The 12,154-nt window shown below is 39.6% G+C and overlaps 1 pseudogene; it reads left to right on the forward strand.

The window, feature by feature from the left end:
* Positions 1 to 12,154, forward strand: part of LOC132538186 (uncharacterized) — a 31,557-nt pseudogene that overhangs the window by 2,806 nt on the left and 16,597 nt on the right.

A 12,154-nucleotide genomic window follows, 5' to 3' on the forward strand; every position in this document is an offset into this window, starting at 1 on the left:
TGCCAAAACCCATGTCAACCGGGAAGCAATGACAGAAGCCAGACCTTCCACCTTCTGCATCCCAGAATGATGCTAGGTCCATACTCCCAGAGGGATAAAGAATAGGAAAGCTTCTAGTGGAGGGGATGGGATGTGGAACTCTGACGGTGGGAATTGTGTGGAACTGTATTCTTATCCTATGGTCTTGTTCATCATTATTAAAGCAATAATAATAATAATAATAATTCAGAGCTGTTCCTTAAAAAAAAAGTATGATGGGCCAGCAGGTAGCTCGCCCAATGTCCCTAGCATCACTCCTACCTCAAAAGGAATGCCCTTGATCTGCCCTTCCTTCCCAGACAAGAAGGGTGGGTGACCACACACCTCAAGTGGTTCAAGCGGGCCTCTTTGAAATACTTATTAAATACACACTGACATTTTTCATCAAAACATTCATTATGTTACGTCCTCTTGCCCTTTACCAAATAAGCCCGCCTTTGTAAACAGAGAATTGCCCTAGTTTGAGGCTGAAGAGATTATGGGAACAATGATTTATTGTTCTCAGGCCCTTGTGTTCCTGGGATAAATTGTGCAATCTCAGCTTCATTGCACCTTCTTTTATCCCCTTGCCTATTTGAGAAGCCACTGCTAGGGTGGAAGGGAATTGATTAAAGGCTTCTTATGTTTCTAAAACCCATGGCGGGAGGATGGTCCTTTTGCCCCAGTTCTCACACATCACTGGTTTCTAGAGTGACTGCAGTGTCTACCCAGAGAAAGCAAGTAAGGGTGAGTGGGCAAGGAGAGCAGACATCATTTTGCTCTGGGTGACCTCAAAGAGATTCTGTAGGGATTTTCCAAGACCTTAACGTCCCCTATTCACTGAGTGCTCTGATGACCCACCCCAGAAACTCAGGGAGTGGCTGGCGGTGGGACTGGGAAGGCATGTCAGAAACCAAGGCCACATCACCACTAGGACAGCATCTGGACTCACTTTGCTTCCTGTTAGTTAATCACTCGGCAGCATGGCAGCCCTTCTAATAAACGGCTTGTATGGCAAGGGATTGGGGATCCTTGCTTTGGTTTTGGCGAACGTTAAAGGAATAAATAAGCCCACGTGCTTTGAGAGAGGGTAAAAGGTCAAATACTGGTGTGGAAACTCACAAGCCTGCAGAGTGTGGGCTAAGTCCCCTGCTGCATCTTCATTCTCGCACTAGAGATGCACAGCCCTGCTTTCTTGGCTTGTTTTATCCCTCCAGCAGTGCAATGCCTTTAGGCCTCCTTAGGCTTCTATTTACCTAGGGATAGATAATTCAAGGACAGATGAGTTTGCCTGAGCCTATGATCACTAAAGACCTCATCATTTGGTTAAGTATTTACATACTATACAGGCACTGATGGCTAGGAAGAGGGTGTAACTGGGAAAGCCCCAGCCTTGAGGCTCCCGGCTTAATTCTCAGGATCACGTGTGCCAGGGGTGTCCTCGTCTGTCTCCAGGATCTCCTGTGAAATCCTAGCTCTTTGCTGTGTAATAAATTAATCTGCTTAAAAAGACAGAGCTGAGCACTGCTCTTCTGTCTGTCTATCTATCATGTATCTTTTTGTGCATTTATATATTTGTCATTTGTTTTTGTTTTACTTATTTATTTTTCACCACTCTCATCACAAAAGGCCTATGTCCCCCTCTAATCTATCATCTATCTATCTATCTATAAACTACCATCTATCTACCTATCATCTAGCATCTATTTATCTAGCATCTAACATCTATCTATCTATAAACTATCATCTATCTACCTATCATCTAGCATCTATCTACCATCTATCTATCTATTAACTATCATCTATCTACCTATCTAGCATCTAGCATCTGTCTATCATCTATCTATCTATAAACTATCATCTATCTACCTATCTATCATCTAGCATCTATCTACCATCTATCTATCTATAAACTATCATCTATCTATCTATCATCTAGCATCTATCTACCATCTATCTATCTATCTATCTATCTATAAACTATCATCTATCTACCTATCTATCATCTGGCATCTATCTATAAACTATCATCTATCTACCTATCATCTAGCATCTATCTAACATCTATCTATCTATCTATCTATCTATCTATCTATCTATAAACTATCATCTATCTACCTATCATCTAGCATCTACCTACCATCTACCTATCATCACCTATCTATCATCCGTGTGTCTTATCTATCTATATCTTCTATCTACTTACATATCTACTGCCTGTATCTTTATCTATCATCTCTTTTTCACCAGAAATAAATTTTAAAAAGAAAGCAATAGCAGAAAATCTAAACAAAGGGAATGAGGAAGCAAAAACTCCATTATTTTCAGACTTGGCTACAATGCTCACTGAAAGAGATAACAAACACCAAATGTGAAAAATTATTTTTCTGTGAGACTAGCTGGATAACTAAATTGTGCATTTTTAATTAAAAACTTAAGAAAAATGACTCAGTGTTCTCACAAAATCACCTCCTAAATCAAAAAGCAGAATTCTCTATAAACTGACCTAATAATTGAAATTGTGTTTTTTCCCTTTAACTAGAGAACACTTTAGAAGAAAGGGCAAAAATTCCTAACTGATAATAATGCATTTGCACCTATAGTTCAGTCCAGCAGGATTAAGACGTTTGCAAATCATTTCTAAGGAGACCTCATACTTTATCTTGAGGAGATTCGGTTCACTGACCCCAGGGGTTCACAGAAATCTATCTAATTCTGAGAGATTGAATTGCAGCCTGAGAAAATTAATTGTTGATACAGAAATAGCTCCACAGTAGTAAGAGGCCCAGAGCAGATGCCACATTATTGTGGTCCCTCTCTCTGCATGCTTAAGCCTTACGTATTTCTACTCTGAAGACAAAGCTTATTAAATGTTTATCTTGTTATCCTCAAGCTTCTTAATCTTTAATCTCATCTAGATTCAAGCCATTAATCCAGTTTAGTAGTACATGGATTCCGAGGATAGAACTGAAAGATTATAAGACTGCAAATGAAAGTATACTTAAAAAAAAAAAAAAGCTTCATGTGAATTGAAGTTCAGCAATTAAAAAAATTTTTTTTAAGTTGTTTTTTTTTTTTTCTATCAGAAGCACAGGCTTGTTAAAGTCCAGGAACTTGGTGTTGAGATTGTTGAGTACAGTGATGGTGAGAAAGTACATACATTCTAGGGAGGCATCACTAGTAAATGGATAAAGACAGAGAGAGACAATGTCAGGTCCATACACAGAAAATCGTCACATACAATGGGGTTTTCTTCAGCCACTAGAAAGATCTTTTCAGCCGTTTTAGACATTTATGAACTTAAGGACATCATGCCATGTGTAAGTCAGACAGACAGACAGTGGGAAATATTATGATTTCACCTCTGAGTGGAATCTTCAAACATCAGCTTCATAGAGAGAATAGTGATGGGGGTACCTGGGTGTTGTAAGACCTGACTGACGGCCACATTAGCGGGGTTCAAGGCCCCAGTCCCCACCAACAGGTGCTGCCTTTATGAGCATGAAACAAGGCTGCAGGCACCTCTCTTTCTCTTTCTATTTCACACTCCCCTTTCAATTTCCCTCCATCTCTACCAGTTAATTAAATAAACAAATAAAATATAAAAAATATGAGAGTAGGGTGAAGTTAGAGTTGTGTGGGAGAGAGATGTTGGTCAAAGTGTAAAAACGTTGAGTTACAAAAGCGAAAAAATGTGGAGACTCTCATATGAAGCATGTGACTCTGATTAATAACACTGATGTGTATGTTCATAAGTCATCAAGAAAATGTTTCAAAGGAACACAAAGGGTGCTACTCTGAGGTAAAGGCTGCGATCACTGGCCTTGTCATACAAAACATCGCTCATGTGACAAATCTTCATTATCCATCTTCAGATCAGGCAAAGTGGCATGGCAGTAGTTGGACATATAAAGGACAAAGCATCAGAATATCTGTGTCCTGTGAGAGGTGATAAGCTTAAATCAAAATTAACTGTGTGCATGTACCAGAAGTACTGAGTTTAAAGTGTGTATGCTGATAGTATTATTAAAAGGAGGTATGTTCTTAAAGAATATAAAGCATTTAGGGGTATTCTATAATACATTATAAGCTATACTTTTCATGAAAACCATTAGTCTGTATATGAACAAATGCATTATCCACTAAGAATGAAACATGTGAAGTTAAATTTTTAATGGGTCCCTTAGTCTTCTATTACATTTGCTTATGGAATAAATGCCATAGATTTCAAATTTTATGTGTCACACTGGGCTTGCCTGATTTTTTTTCCTACTTACCTATAATAAGAAGAAAATTTTGTTCTATAAAATCATTTTTATTTTTCCAGATACCTTTTTAATTTTACAGTTATATTCTTATAGAAGAATTTGTGCCAGGCTAGTCAAGACAATGATCTTTGATTTATTCCAGAAAAAAAAGGTAGATCTGAAATGTACAATCTCTCAGACTACCACTTTTTTCTCTGACTTTAAAAAATAATAGTAACATTCTTGTTATAACATTCATGGAATCTCCACAAGGCAAAATATAGGACCTGAGGCTATAGCGCAAGGATACCTGTGCTTCATGGCAGAGACTCAGCTACTTTTGCAATAACATTATGTAGACAGAAAAAGGAATCCTATTAAGAAAACAACGTCACAGTGCAAGAAATCTTTGCTACAATCACCACACATGTTCATTTCATCAGTAATAAAAACAGAAAGACAACATGGCTGAGCAGTGCAGGAGTTTTGGACCCAGGGCTTTGTATTCAGAGAAAACGGGGCTTCATGCCAGACTTTCTTAGGAGCGCACTGATTCATTAGCACAATTTACTCAACCCTGCTACATCTCAGGCTTCCCATTTGAAATATGAATGCCACTTCCTCACAATGTTTCTTATGATAGTGGTATAATTATCTATGGAAATAAAGCATGCTGTCCTTAATATGATTGAGACTTAATAAACACTAAATAAGGAGTCGGATGGTAGTGCAGCGGATTAAGGGCATGTGGCACAAAGCACAAGGACCAGCATAAGGATCCCGGTTCGAGCTCCCGGCTCCCCACCTGCAGGGGAGTCACTTCACAAGCGGTGAAGCAGGTCTGCAGGTGTCTTTCTCTTCCCCTCTCTGCCTTCCCCTCCTCTCTCCATTTCTCTCTGTCCTATCCCACAACGACATCCATACCAACAATAATAACTACAACAATAAAACAACAAGGACAACGAAAGGGAATAAATAAATATTAAAAATAAATAAATAAATACTAAATAATATCGATATTATGTGTTGTTGTGTGACATGGAGAAGAGAGAGAGGGGGGTCCAGAGTGAAGAGGAAACACAAATCTTTATTTGCACTGGCACCCCAGAGTTGGGTGCTAGAGAAACAGGTTGGGCCATGTGGAGGTAATGAAAATGACTGCCTCACGCAGTAACCTTTCCTGTGTATGAGCACCAGAGTGAAGTGCTGGAAAGAGAACGAGGTGCAGAAGAAGAAGGGCTTTTATAGGAGCAGCTTTCGCGAGAAGGGGGAGGAGTAACCAAAGCACTCCAAATATCACGGGCAAATAGACAATGCCCTGAGGGCACAACATGGCTGAACAGGCACTCCCAGAATGTCCCAACTCTCGAGGGAACTAGCAGTAGCCTGAGGGGACAACATGGCAGATGTGACTGCATCGGCACAATTTCCCAGCAATTATGTAGAAAGGCATGATGGGATAATAATATTAAAATGTGTTGTCATGGCTTCTCTGCCTTTCTACTAAGACCTAGCACAGTATTTTTTTTCTAACAATTTAATAAAATAAGTTGTCATTTTTTTTATTCACTTGCTTTGAAAACTAAACCTAAGGAGTCAATTTTTAAAGTAATACTTCTTTTTATGTTTCTTTTTATTGAGTATTACATGCATTCATACAGTAGTGATCTGTGATGGATAAAAAGGTGGGAGCAATAGAAATAGAATGGTAGACATCAATTCAAAGAAAAAGCCACTTGTTTACAGAAACACTAATAAACAGCTGTGTAGAGACTTCTTAAAGGAGAGTGAGGAGGGGGCCCTACAAATGTGCCTCTAAGTTGAATGAGAAAGCAGAGCCACTTATTCAAACTTGAGATGCCTTCAAGACTCAGCACCAGACTTTCTGAAGCCTTCTCCAAGCTTTAGTGAAAACCACCACATGGGCTTTCTCTCTGAGTCGGCCTTCCCTCGCTGATATCCAGTAAGACTAGAAACTGCAGGGGAGTTGGGCTGTAGCGCAGCGGGTTAAGCGCAGGTGGCGCAAAGCACAAGGACCGGCATAAGGATCCCGGTTCGAACCCTGGCTCCCCACCTGCAGGGGAGTCGCTTCACAGGCGGTGAAGCAGGTCTGCAGGTGTCTGTCTTTCTCTCCTCCTCTCTGTCTTCCCCTCCTCTCTCCATTTCTCTCTGTCCTATCCAACAATGACGACATCAATAACAACAATAAAACAACAAGGGCAACAAAAGGGAATAAATAAATAAAATAAATATTTTAAAAAAAAAGACTAGAAACCGCAGACCCAAGCACTCCCATCTCAGTAGGCTTTGTAACCCTGTATCAGTTGAGTTGCTGTCTAATTCTTTTTTTTTTCCCCTCTTTTGCTGCCCTTGTTGTTTTATTGTTGTTGTGATTATTATTGTTGTTGGCTAGGACATAGAGAAGTGGAGAGAGGAGGGGAGACAGAGAGGGGGAGAGAAAGACAGACACCTGCAGACCTGCTTCACTGCCTGTGAAGCGACTCCCCTGCAGGTGGTGAGCCGGGGTTCGAACCAGGGTCTTTACGTAAGTCTTTGTGCTTGGAACCATGTGTGCTTAACCCACTGAGCTACTGCCTGATCTCCAATGCCTAATTCTTGAATGTGAACTTCTTCAAAAACAAACAAACAAACAAATCCTACTACCCAGGACTTGGTGTGTGAGAGATCCAGGTCTGAGCCCAATAGCCAGTTTTCAGTGGGCCTCTGGTAAGTAAATAACAAATAAATTAAACCACACTGTGATTATAGGCTTGAATAAGAAGAGGCATGTTTTGAATCAGGGTAAGATAGTAGCTCACATGTTTACAGTTTTTTTTTTATTTCCCTTTTGTTACCCTTGTTCTTTTAGTGTAGTTATTATTGTTGTTATCGATGTCACTATTGTTGGATAGGACAGAGAGAAATGGAGAGAGGAGGGAAAGACAGAGAGGGGGAGAGAAAGACAGACACCTGCAGACCTGCTTCACTGCCTGTGAAGTGACTCCCCTGCAGGTGGGGAGCTGGGGGCTCGAACCAGGATCCTTGCACTGGTCCTTGTGCTTTGTGCCACCTGCGCTTAACCTGCTGTGCTACTGCCTGATTCCACAGTTTTTTGTTTGTTTTTTTATTTGTTTTTATCTGTTAGCTGAAACATGAGAATCAAAATAAGTAATTTTGACAGTTTTTGCAGTATTTGATTTGTATCATTTTATTGTGGGTTAATGGTTTACAGGACAGTTGTTGACACTGCTACAACTTCTCATCTCCCCATGGTAGGGGCTGCAAAACACTGTTACCCCAGCCTAGATCCTTCTCCACCATCATTCCCCAGACCCAAAGCCCCCACCCCATCTCTCTCCTTCACCATCATTCTCCAGACCTAAAGCCCCCACCCCTTCTCTCTCCTTCACCATCATTCCCCAGACCCAAAGCCTCCACCTCATCTCTCTCCTTCACCATCATCCCCCAGACCCAAAGCCCTCACCCCTTCTCTCTCATTCCCACCATCATTCCCCAGACCCCAAAGCCCCCACCCCATCTTTTTCCTTCCCCTCCTTCCCTAGAGTTCTTTGCTTTGGTGCAAGAAATGAAATCTAGTCCAAATTTTATTTTGTGTTTTCTCTTTCTGTTTTTATTTCTTAAGTTTAACCTATGAGTGAGATCACCTGGTATTCATCTTTCTCTTTTTGGCTTATTTCACTTACTGTTATTCCTTCATGTTTCATCTCAAATGAGTTAAATGAGGTGAATTCATCATTTTTATCAACTTGGGTTGCATTGGATCGACCTTCTCGTGGTGCTTCCCGTGAGTACCCATCCATTGGGGAAACTGACGATCCTTCCTAGCCGACTGAATCCACATGGATCCCAGTCACTTTCAAAGCCAGCAACAAGCAGGTCCTGACAGCTTTCAACCTGACGCTGTTGACTGGCTACGGAAGAAGGGCAAACGCTAGAAGAAGAATCAACTGAGTACCATTCCAACCCTCTTAGTCTCTCTTCCATCCTTGGGTGTCTGAGCTGTTTCAGAGTGTGGGCCAGGAATGTAGCTTTCTATGCTACATTCCCCACAAGGGAAGCCCTGCCCCACTAGGGAAAGAGAGAGGCAGACTGGAAATACGGATCCACCTGTCGATGCCCGTGTTCAGTGGGGAAGCAATTACAGAAGCCAGACCTTCCACCTTCTGCATCCCACAATGACCCTGGGTCCATACTCCCAGAGGGATAAAGAATAGGAAAGCTATCAGGGGAGGGGATGGGATATGGAGATCTGGTGGTGGGAATTGTGTGGAGTTGTACCCCTCTTATCCTATGGACTTGTCAGTGTTTCCATTTTATAAATAAATAAATAAATAAATAAATTTTTAAAAATCATAGGCTATCAAAAAAAAAAAAACAAGTGTACTTCCAATGGAGGGAATGGAATACAGAATTCTGTTGGTGGGAATTATATGGAATCATAGTCCTCTTATCCTACAGTTCTGTCCATCATTATTAAACTGCTAATAAAAATAAATATATGTGTATACATCTATTTTTCTCTATTTTAACAAAAAAAAATTTTAAGTCCAGATCCAGGTGAAACCTTAATCCAGGTAAAAAAAAAACAATTTTTTTCTCCAGTGATTAAATCTCAGCAAGGACATTAATCTAGACACAGTTAATTTATATGCTTTTAAGAAATAATTCCTCTGGTGTGTCACTTTATCCCCACTGACTTATAATTGCAAGTTAGCTATGTGCTACATTTTTTCTCCTGATCATATATTTTATTATATCATCCACTATAGGAAACTGAGTAAGAATATTTTCATTCCCTTCCTCCTGGCTCAAAAGCACATTATTGCACTCCATTTTGCCTCATAATAGCTTCTGGGAGACCAGGGGATCAAGCTACTTTCCTTTCTGATACTAAAACCTAGAGTAAGATGGATATGTAACTTGTCTTTGATCCCTACAGAGCGATTAAGCTTAAAAACATTGGATACTATTACTCTATCAATGTAAAGCAGAGAACACAGTTTATAACATATGGTTCCAGCAAATCTTACCAAAGTATTCCCAAGAAACTCCAGTGCCAAACATTTACAACTTTCACCAAATTAATAATCCTTAGCTTCTCTGAGAAAACAATTAGAAATATGGAATTAATTAACTTGCAAGAGGTTTTCTATCAAAGTGACTTTAGCAAACTGAATACTTTGTCTCGATGGAAAATGTTTTTTAAGGACACTGGAAACAAAACAAAGGCTACACTAGCTGTAATTGTGAGTGTTCTTTGGAACACTGCAATACTTCATCAAAAATCAACTTTTGTTAGGACCACCATTTGTTAAACATTAAATCATCGCTGAAGAGTTTTACAAACAATGTAGATGTTGAATGTTTGGTGGTGTTTTTCTTCTTTATTTCTTTATTTTTGGCCTAAGGAACATACTTACAACCTTGACTAACCTATCCCAGATCAAAACTGTTCAAGAAAAATAGCCACCTCTCCCTTTCATTTACCAATAGGAGAATGAATCCCTTCCTTATGGCAAAAAAAAAAAAAAAAAAAAACCAACTCAATTGTAAGGTAAACTGAGCAAATGCAAAAAAAAAAAATAGTTTCAGATGGACACTCCTGAACTTATTTTGCAATTATAGTTCCAAATAGTTAAAACAACCCTAGCTGTTCTTTCAAATAGAAGACTTCCAGTCTATGACCATCATTTGTATAAAACGTCCCACAGGAAGAAGAGCTACTGGTCTTTCCCTTTTTCATCATCTGCTCAGCCCACCACATGCAACAGTGTGATTTGGCCCGAATATCACTGGCCCTTCTCTTCTGTAACCGGTGAGAATCTATATGTGACTTTTCCCAGAAACATGAAACTTGTGAGTATTCTAGGAAATAAACATATCAGCATTTCTTTATTTTCATGTCCTTTTTTCACCTATGTGTTGTTAGTTGATAACATATATATATATAATATACATATATACATATTATATACATATTATACATATTATATACATATACATATATATATATATATACTATGTTAGAGACTGGTGTTTCCTGTGTGTCCACTGAGAATTAATTCTCCTTTGTCTGAATAATACCTTAGCAAAAGATATTGATAAAAAGAACAGCAAGCAGTCTGATAAATTGAAATCATGCCTTACTCCCTTTAAATATGTCTTCACCAAAAAGATTTCCTGGCAATATCCTGGGCTCAGCCCTGAGGAGTATGAGGTCGGACTCTTTTTCTGCCCGTCTTAATCATCTGTACAGTCAGTCCTTCTCTGGCCATGAGGAATCTCAGCGGTTCGGTTCCTTTGTTTCTCTGCTCAGCTCCACGTGGAACAGCCCAGCCTGTTGACAAGGCCTGGACTGGGGGTGGACGAACAGGTGAGGAGAGCAAGTGTGAGTCCCAGAGGGGTTTAAATTCCACTAGGAAAACGTTTGATTTCTTATTGATTTCCAACCAGGAGACTCATGTTCCTCCCCACCAGAAAAGCCTGACCCCAGAAGGCTAGTGGTATTCCTCATCAGTGACTGTACTTTGTAAAAATTCAGAGGTCACGTGAAGTGAAAGATACCCCACCTCTTGAGAAAGAGGAGGGCAGAGGGCAGGTGGGGGGCTAATGATGCCGGGGCCCTTTGAAGATGAGAAGCCCTCAGGAGTGTGGATAACCACGGTGGTGCCCACAAGAACACACTCTGAATTATCAGTAGCCACTTCCTCCCTGACATTTTGGGCTGTGGAATAAAGTGACTTCAACAGGGGGTGAAGGTAGGAGGGGCTCGTTGTCTGGATAAGAAAAATTAGATATGTTTAAACCATTAAGAGGTATTCAAACCTCAGTCTTAAGGACCCTTAGTGTTGGCTTCAAAGAAGTAAGATAAGCACCAAATAAAAGATAAGTATAGCAGTCCAGCTCCTCCCAGTTCCACCAGAGCTGCAAGGAAGGAGGAAAACATTTGTTAATTGCTGCCTATAGAAGTGTTTCATTATTACTGTTGGTTGATCGTGGATTACTTTACGTAAATTCACATTTATAATTAAAACATGCATATGCTCTTATTTATTCATTTTCATCATCAACAAAGTCTTTCTCTAATTTGTCTCTGGGATTATTATCAACCTCTAATTTGTAGGGCTATGTCTGTTGTCAGATTACTGTGGGGCTTACACAATTGTCTGTGTTAAAGCCTACCACCCCTACATTGAAATGTGCCAGTTAAAAGTAAATTAATACAACTCCAATTAATTAAAAATTAATTATTAGAAATTCATTGTTTACCTCAATAAACTTAGTTTCTTAGCTGCAACTTCAGCTACTAAATTTCAATAAAATGTAAATATTCATGATAATAATGTCTATTACCTAATTTTACTTGTGAATTATAATGAGTTCACTTTATTGGTGAGTTTACTGCTGAAGAGGCTTTTGTAAAGCAGTGTGTGTGTGTGTGTGTGTGTGTGTGTGTGTGTGTGTGTGTGTGTGTGTGTGTGTGTGTGTTGTCATCTCTTAGGCTTGACAGCTGTGGGCTGACTTTTCAGCTAAAAAGACAGAAACAGAGAGGCAGAGGGAAAGACATCATAGCTCCAAAGTTTCTTCCCCTATGCTATGGGCCTCTTTTGAACTTTGCCAGAAATAAATGACCAAACAAGAGTTCCATCCTAGTGAGCTATCTTGTCAGTCAAACCTTTACTATCATTATTTATTTTTCATTGTGAAGTTTTAGAAAGGGAAAGAGAATGATTTTTTCCAGGTTTTTATAGCTTCTCTTCACGAAGAGAGAGATCCATTAGCAAAATATTTATATAGTGCTTTGCATCTCACTATTTACTTACTACAAGAATTAGTATTATAGAACTCAGGAAACCGGGCTTGAGTTA

The sequence above is a fragment of the Erinaceus europaeus genome, chromosome 4 (genome assembly GCF_950295315.1).
Source record: "Erinaceus europaeus chromosome 4, mEriEur2.1, whole genome shotgun sequence".
NCBI classification, from domain to species: domain Eukaryota; kingdom Metazoa; phylum Chordata; class Mammalia; order Eulipotyphla; family Erinaceidae; genus Erinaceus; species Erinaceus europaeus.